Source organism: Lissotriton vulgaris, chromosome 7, assembly GCF_964263255.1.
Source record: "Lissotriton vulgaris chromosome 7, aLisVul1.2, whole genome shotgun sequence".
NCBI lineage: Eukaryota > Metazoa > Chordata > Amphibia > Caudata > Salamandridae > Lissotriton > Lissotriton vulgaris.
This window is the reverse complement of record NC_141695.1, coordinates 1,390,645,558-1,390,653,057: the sequence shown is the minus strand read 5'-3', so window position 1 is coordinate 1,390,653,057 and position 7,500 is coordinate 1,390,645,558. Positions and strand designations below refer to the sequence as shown.

The window sequence follows — 7,500 nt, the reverse complement described above, 5'->3', positions numbered from 1 at the left end:
GAGGGTCTGTGGACGTAGGCAGGTGTGTGCACTTGAATGCTTACCCATTTACATGTGTGAGAGGAACAAACCAACTCCCTGTGGGCTGCAGACTTACAACTGGTAGCCCCAGTAGCCAGGCAGAACCACAGGTAAGGAGAGAGAGAGAAAGTTGGTCCATTATTAGAGAAGGCCCATAAGCATCTTGCACTGCTACCTTCTTCCCCTCTCAGCCACGATCGGCCAAGACCTCTTTATTAGGGTAGAGGGTGAACATTTCTTGGACCTCAGAAACTGAGGGATGTAGACCCAATATGTCCTCCAAGCGCCTAGAGACCTGGTGCCCAATCTGGCATGGTGTTTTTCAGCCTACCCGACCAATCCGGTTGCAAGGTGGACTTTAACAATACTGCTAAAAAGGCACTCCCAGACATCCCTGAGGCCTTCATTTGCATAGGCCCTGCCCTTCTCTTTGTCCTGCTTCCCACGAAGCAACACAACACTGCAGCAGTATAGATTTGGGGGTGGTGAAGAATAATGACAGTGAGGCTAAAAAAGAGAAAGAAAAGTCCCAGAAGTCCTGCAGGCTTCCTTGCTAAATGCAGCTGAACATAGAGCGCACCTTCTTTACTGCAAAGCAAATACATTAAAAATGTTGAGGAGAGACTAATTGAAAAATACATATCATGGGGACAGCACTGGGACCTGCTTTATTTTTTCAATTAGTCTTGAAAACAAAAAAGATTTCTCTCCTAAAAGCTGTTAAAAATATGGAACGCTTCACGAATTTGCGTGTCATCCTTGCGCCAGGGCCATGCTAATCTTCTCTGTATCGTTCCAATTTTAGTATATGTGCTGCCGAAGCGAGCACACTTTATTGATGAACTGACAATGTTTATAAACTCTCTAAATCTACAGTCTCTAGACATAGGGTGGCCTGGCAGAGATGCTCAGATGGCCAGTACGCATTCAAATCTGAGCCAATGGTCAAAAATGTATGAAGAGTAGCAATCCATTATTCTTCACTGCATTTGTGGTCCAAGACTAAACACACCGTAAGTATGTAGATTATACCAGGTTTGCAAAGGCTCCTGGTTCGGGCTACAGACAAGGAGCATTGTGACGTCACGCTGCCTGTGGAACAGTGATATTAAAGGTGAAACAGCTGCACAGTAGGTTAGGTGAAGGGCTCTGAGAGTGGAAAGGCAGCATGCTTGGGTCCCTGGACAAGGTGAGCTTATGATAATGTGTCTGAATGTTCGCCTGTGTTGTAATATTAAAACCCTTATTGTTGTAAACGCCTACTTACTAAGGAGTTCTCAAGCTCAGCCCCACACAGACCTGGAACTGATTATGTTAATGCAAACTATTTAAGAAACTGAGCCTGATCTAAAAGATTTCCTTGGATCTAGGACCATTTCGCCTAGCTTTTAGGTGCTTCCTTCTCCTAAAGTCCTTTGTAAAACTTGGGAAAACCTCACAGAACAGACTTCCAGGAGGTCAGATGGGTTTCCTTGTGCCTTCACACACACACACACACACACACACACTTTCTAGCCCACTTAAGGACAAAAGGATGCATAAGTCTACATAGGGCCAGTGGCGCAATGGATAACGCGTCTGACTACGGATCAGAAGATTGTAGGTTCGACTCCTATCTGGCTCGGAAGGGTTGTAGGTCCCTGTTTGATTATATTTCTGTGGAATTCTTATTTACCTCAGACTTGTTGTAGGTTCAATATTCTCCAGCAGGACTCATCCAGCAGTTGTTCCACGGTAGAGCGCAAGTAATAGGACCACAGCTAGTTAAACGTTTCCCATTTGCTGCTGGACTCTATGTGATGGCCGTCACGTGGTGTGCTGCTTTTGTATTTCAACATGGGTCCCTGATACTCTTAATTGCGAAAAAGCTTGTTGACAAAAGTGTGTGTGCGCGAGGGTCTGTGGACGTAGGCAGGTGTGTGCACTTGAATGCTTACCCATTTACATGTGTGAGAGGAACAAACCAACTCCCTGTGGGCTGCAGGCTTACAACTGGTAGCCCCAGTAGCCAGGCAGAACCACAGGTAAGGAGAGAGAGAGAAAGTTGGTCCATTATTAGAGAAGGCCCATAAGCATCTTGCACTGCTACCTTCTTCCCCTCTCAGCCACGATCGGCCAAGACCTCTCTATTAGGGTAGAGGGTGAACATTTCTTGGACCTCAGAAACTGAGGGATGTAGACCCAATATGTCCTCCAAGCGCCTAGAGACCTGGTGCCCAATCTGGCATGGTGTTTTTCAGCTTACCCGACCAATCCGGTTGCAAGGTGGACTTTAACAATACTGCTAAAAAGGCACTCCCAGACATCCCTGAGGCCTTCATTTGCATAGGCCCTGCCCTTCTCTTTGTCCTGCTTCCCACGAAGCAACACAACACTGCAGCAGTATAGATTTGGGGGTGGTGAAGAATAATGACAGTGAGGCTAAAAAAGAGAAAGAAAAGTCCCAGAAGTCCTGCAGGCTTCCTTGCTAAATGCAGCTGAACATAGAGCGCACCTTCTTTACTGCAAAGCAAAGACATTAAAAATGTTGAGGAGAGACTAATTGAAAAATACATATCACGGGGACAGCACTGGGACCTGCTTTATTTTTTCAATTAGTCTTGAAAACAAAAAAGATTTCTCTCCTAAAAGCTGTTAAAAATATGGAACGCTTCACGAATTTGCGTGTCATCCTTGCGCAGGGGCCATGCTAATCTTCTCTGTATCGTTCCAATTTTAGTATATGTGCTGCCGAAGCGAGCACACTTTATTGATGAACTGACAATGTTTATAAACTCTCTAAATCTACAGTCTCTAGACATAGGGTGGCCTGGCAGAGATGCTCAGATGGCCAGTACGCATTCAAATCTGAGCCAATGGTCAAAAATGTATGAAGAGTAGCAATCCATTATTCTTCACTGCATTTGTGGTCCAAGACTAAACACACCATAAGTATGTAGATTATACCAGGTTTGCAAAGGCTCCTGGTTCGGGCTACAGACAAGGAGCATTGTGACGTCACGCTGCCTGTGGAACAGTGATATTAAAGGTGAAACAGCTGCACAGTAGGTTAGGTGAAGGGCTCTGAGAGTGGAAAGGCAGCATGCTTGGGTCCCTGGACAAGGTGAGCTTATGATAATGTGTCTGAATGTTCGCCTGTGTTGTAATATTAAACCCCTTATTGTTGTAAACGCCTACTTACTAAGGAGTTCTCAAGCTCAGCCCTACACAGACCTGGAACTGATTATGTTAATGCAAACTATTTAAGAAACTGAGCCTGATCTAAAAGATTTCCTTGGATCTAGGACCATTTCGCCTAGCTTTTAGGTGCTTCCTTCTCCTAAAGTCCTTTGTAAAACTTGGGAAAACCTCACAGAACAGACTTCCAGGAGGTCAGATGGGGTTCCTTGTGCCTTCACACACACACACACACACACACACTTTCTAGCCCACTTAAGGACAAAAGGATGCATAAGTCTACATAGGGCCAGTGGCGCAATGGATAACGCGTCTGACTACGGATCAGAAGATTGTAGGTTCGACTCCTATCTGGCTCGGAAGGGTTGTAGGTCCCTGTTTGATTATATTCCTGTGGAATTCTTATTTACCTCAGACTTGTTGTAGGTTCAATATTCTCCAGCAGGACTCATCCAGCAGTTGTTCCACGGTAGAGCGCAAGTAATAGGACCACAGCTAGTTAAACGTTTCCCATTTGCTGCTGGACTCTATGTGATGGCCGTCACGTGGTGTGCTGCTTTTGTATTTCAACATTGGTCCCTGATACTCTTAATTGCGAAAAAGCTTGTTGACAAAAGTGTGTGTGCGCGAGGGTCTGTGGACGTAGGCAGGTGTGTGCACTTGAATGCTTACCCATTTACATGTGTGAGAGGAACAAACCAACTCCCTGTGGGCTGCAGGCTTACAACTGGTAGCCCCAGTAGCCAGGCAGAACCACAGGTAAGGAGAGAGAGAGAAAGTTGGTCCATTATTAGAGAAGGCCCATAAGCATCTTGCACTGCTACCTTCTTCCCCTCTCAGCCACGATCGGCGAAGACCTCTTTATTAGGGTAGAGGGTGAACATTTCTTGGACCTCAGAAACTGAGGGATGTAGACCCAATATGTCCTCGAAGCGCCTAGAGACCTGGTGCCCAATCTGGCATGGTGTTTTTCAGCCTACCCGACCAATCCGGTTGCAAGGTGGACTTTAACAATACTGCTAAAAAGGCACTCCCAGACATCCCTGAGGCCTTCATTTGCATAGGCCCTGCCCTTCTCTTTGTCCTGCTTCCCACGAAGCAACACAACACTGCAGCAGTATAGATTTGGGGGTGGTGAAGAATAATGACAGTGAGGCTAAAAAAGAGAAAGAAAAGTCCCAGAAGTCCTGCAGGCTTCCTTGCTAAATGCAGCTGAACATAGAGCGCACCTTCTTTACTGCAAAGCAAATACATTAAAAATGTTGAGGAGAGACTAATTGAAAAATACATATCACGGGGACAGCACTGGGACCTGCTTTATTTTTTCAATTAGTCTTGAAAACAAAAAAGATTTCTCTCCTAAAAGCTGTTAAAAATATGGAACGCTTCACGAATTTGCGTGTCATCCTTGCGCCAGGGCCATGCTAATCTTCTCTGTATCGTTCCAATTTTAGTATATGTGCTGCTGAAGCGAGCACACTTTATTAATGAACTGACAATGTTTATAAACTCTCTAAATCTACAGTCTCTAGACATAGGGTGGCCTGGCAGAGATGCTCAGATGGCCAGTACGGATTCAAATCTGAGCCAATGGTCAAAAATGTATGAAGAGTAGCAATCCATTATTCTTCACTGCATTTGTGGTCCAAGACTAAACACACCGTAAGTATGTAGATTATACCAGGTTTGCAAAGGCTCCTGGTTCGGGCTACAGACAAGGAGCATTGTGACGTCACGCTGCCTGTGGAACAGTGATATTAAAGGTGAAACAGCTGCACAGTAGGTTAGGTGAAGGGCTCTGAGAGTGGAAAGGCAGCATGCTTGGGTCCCTGGACAAGGTGAGCTTATGATAATGTGTCTGAATGTTCGCCTGTGTTGTAATATTAAATCCCTTATTGTTGTAAACGCCTACTTACTAAGGAGTTCTCAAGCTCAGCCCCACACAGACCTGGAACTGATTATGTTAATGCAAACTATTTAAGAAACTGAGCCTGATCTAAAAGATTTCCTTGGATCTAGGACCATTTCGCCTAGCTTTTAGGTGCTTCCTTCTCCTAAAGTCCTTTGTAAAACTTGGGAAAACCTCACAGAACAGACTTCCAGGAGGTCAGATGGGTTTCCTTGTGCCTTCACACACACACACACACACACACACACTTTCTAGACCACTTAAGGACAAAAGGATGCATAAGTCTACATAGGGCCAGTGGCGCAATGGATAACGCGTCTGACTACGGATCAGAAGATTGTAGGTTCGACTCCTATCTGGCTCGGAAGGGTTGTAGGTCCCTGTTTGATTATATTCCTGTGGAATTCTTATTTACCTCAGACTTGTTGTAGGTTCAATATTCTCCAGCAGGACTCATCCAGCAGTTGTTCCACGGTAGAGCGCAAGTAATAGGACCACAGCTAGTTAAACGTTTCCCATTTGCTGCTGGACTCTATGTGATGGCCGTCACGTGGTGTGCTGCTTTTGTATTTCAACATGGGTCCCTGATACTCTTAATTGCGAAAAAGCTTGTTGACAAAAGTGTGTGTGCGCGAGGGTCTGTGGACGTAGGCAGGTGTGTGCACTTGAATGCTTACCCATTTACATGTGTGAGAGGAACAAACCAACTCCCTGTGGGCTGCAGGCTTACAACTGGTAGCCCCAGTAGCCAGGCAGAACCACAGGTAAGGAGAGAGAGAAAGTTGGTCCATTATTAGAGAAGGACCATAAGCATCTTGCACTGCTACCTTCTTCCCCTCTCAGCCACAATCGGCCACGATCGGCCAAGACCTCTCTATTAGGGTAGAGGGTGAACATTTCTTGGACCTCAGAAACTGAGGGATGTAGACCCAATATGTCCTCCAAGCGCCTAGAGACCTGGTGCCCAATCTGGCATGGTGTTTTTCAGCCTACCCGACCAATCCGGTTGCAAGGTGGACTTTAACAATACTGCTAAAAAGGCACTCCCAGACATCCCTGAGGCCTTCATTTGCATAGGCCCTGCCCTTCTCTTTGTCCTGCTTCCCACGAAGCAACACAACACTGCAGCAGTATAGATTTGGGGGTGGTGAAGAATAATGACAGTGAGGCTAAAAAAGAGAAAGAAAAGTCCCAGAAGTCCTGCAGGCTTCCTTGCTAAATGCAGCTGAACATAGAGCGCACCTTCTTTACTGCAAAGCAAATACATTAAAAATGTTGAGGAGAGACTAATTGAAAAATACATATCATGGGGACAGCACTGGGACCTGCTTTATTTTTTCAATTAGTCTTGAAAACAAAAAAGATTTCTCTCCTAAAAGCTGTTAAAAATATGGAACGCTTCACGAATTTGCGTGTCATCCTTGCGCCAGGGCCATGCTAATCTTCTCTGTATCGTTCCAATTTTAGTATATGTGCTGCCGAAGCGAGCACACTTTATTGATGAACTGACAATGTTTATAAACTCTCTAAATCTACAGTCTCTAGACATAGGGTGGCCTGGCAGAGATGCTCAGATGGCCAGTACGCATTCAAATCTGAGCCAATGGTCAAAAATGTATGAAGAGTAGCAATCCATTATTCTTCACTGCATTTGTGGTCCAAGACTAAACACACCGTAAGTATGTAGATTATACCAGGTTTGCAAAGGCTCCTGGTTCGGGCTACAGACAAGGAGCATTGTGACGTCACGCTGCCTGTGGAACAGTGATATTAAAGGTGAAACAGCTGCACAGTAGGTTAGGTGAAGGGCTCTGAGAGTGGAAAGGCAGCATGCTTGGGTCCCTGGACAAGGTGAGCTTATGATAATGTGTCTGAATGTTCGCCTGTGTTGTAATATTAAACCCCTTATTGTTGTAAACGCCTACTTACTAAGGAGTTCTCAAGCTCAGCCCCACACAGACCTGGAACTGATTATGTTAATGCAAACTATTTAAGAAACTGAGCCTGATCTAAAAGATTTCCTTGGATCTAGGACCATTTCGCCTAGCTTTTAGGTGCTTCCTTCTCCTAAAGTCCTTTGTAAAACTTGGGAAAACCTCACAGAACAGACTTCCAGGAGGTCAGATGGGTTTCCTTGTGCCTTCACACACACACACACACACACACACACACTTTCTAGCCCACTTAAGGACAAAAGGATGCATAAGTCTACATAGGGCCAGTGGCGCAATGGATAACGTGTCTGACTACGGATCAGAAGATTGTAGGTTCGACTCCTATCTGGCTCGGAAGGGTTGTAGGTCCCTGTTTGATTATATTTCTGTGGAATTCTTATTTACCTCAGACTTGTTGTAGGTTCAATATTCTCCAGCAGGACTCATCCAGCAGTTGTT

The 7,500-nt window shown here is 45.3% G+C and overlaps 7 non-coding genes across 7 annotated transcripts; 3 read left to right on the top strand and 4 right to left on the bottom strand.

The window, feature by feature from the left end:
- Positions 1 to 743: 743 nt before the first annotated feature.
- Positions 744 to 850, bottom strand: LOC147705077 (U6 spliceosomal RNA). Its single transcript, XR_015298426.1, has one exon. It is a non-coding gene; the product is annotated as a U6 spliceosomal RNA (small nuclear RNA).
- A 722-nt stretch (positions 851 to 1,572) lies between these two features.
- TRNAR-ACG (transfer RNA arginine (anticodon ACG)) lies at positions 1,573 to 1,645 on the top strand. Its single transcript has one exon. It is a non-coding gene; the product is annotated as a tRNA-Arg (tRNA).
- Positions 1,646 to 2,657: 1,012 nt separating this feature from the next.
- LOC147705075 (U6 spliceosomal RNA) lies at positions 2,658 to 2,764 on the bottom strand. Its single transcript, XR_015297930.1, has one exon. It is a non-coding gene; the product is annotated as a U6 spliceosomal RNA (small nuclear RNA).
- Positions 2,765 to 3,484: 720 nt separating this feature from the next.
- Positions 3,485 to 3,557, top strand: TRNAR-ACG (transfer RNA arginine (anticodon ACG)). Its single transcript has one exon. It is a non-coding gene; the product is annotated as a tRNA-Arg (tRNA).
- Positions 3,558 to 4,569: 1,012 nt separating this feature from the next.
- On the bottom strand, positions 4,570 to 4,676 carry LOC147705073 (U6 spliceosomal RNA). The gene has a single exon (XR_015298447.1). It is a non-coding gene; the product is annotated as a U6 spliceosomal RNA (small nuclear RNA).
- Positions 4,677 to 5,398: 722 nt separating this feature from the next.
- TRNAR-ACG (transfer RNA arginine (anticodon ACG)) lies at positions 5,399 to 5,471 on the top strand. The gene has a single exon. It is a non-coding gene; the product is annotated as a tRNA-Arg (tRNA).
- A 1,020-nt stretch (positions 5,472 to 6,491) lies between these two features.
- LOC147705071 (U6 spliceosomal RNA) lies at positions 6,492 to 6,598 on the bottom strand. The gene has a single exon (XR_015298425.1). It is a non-coding gene; the product is annotated as a U6 spliceosomal RNA (small nuclear RNA).
- Positions 6,599 to 7,500: the final 902 nt, after the last annotated feature.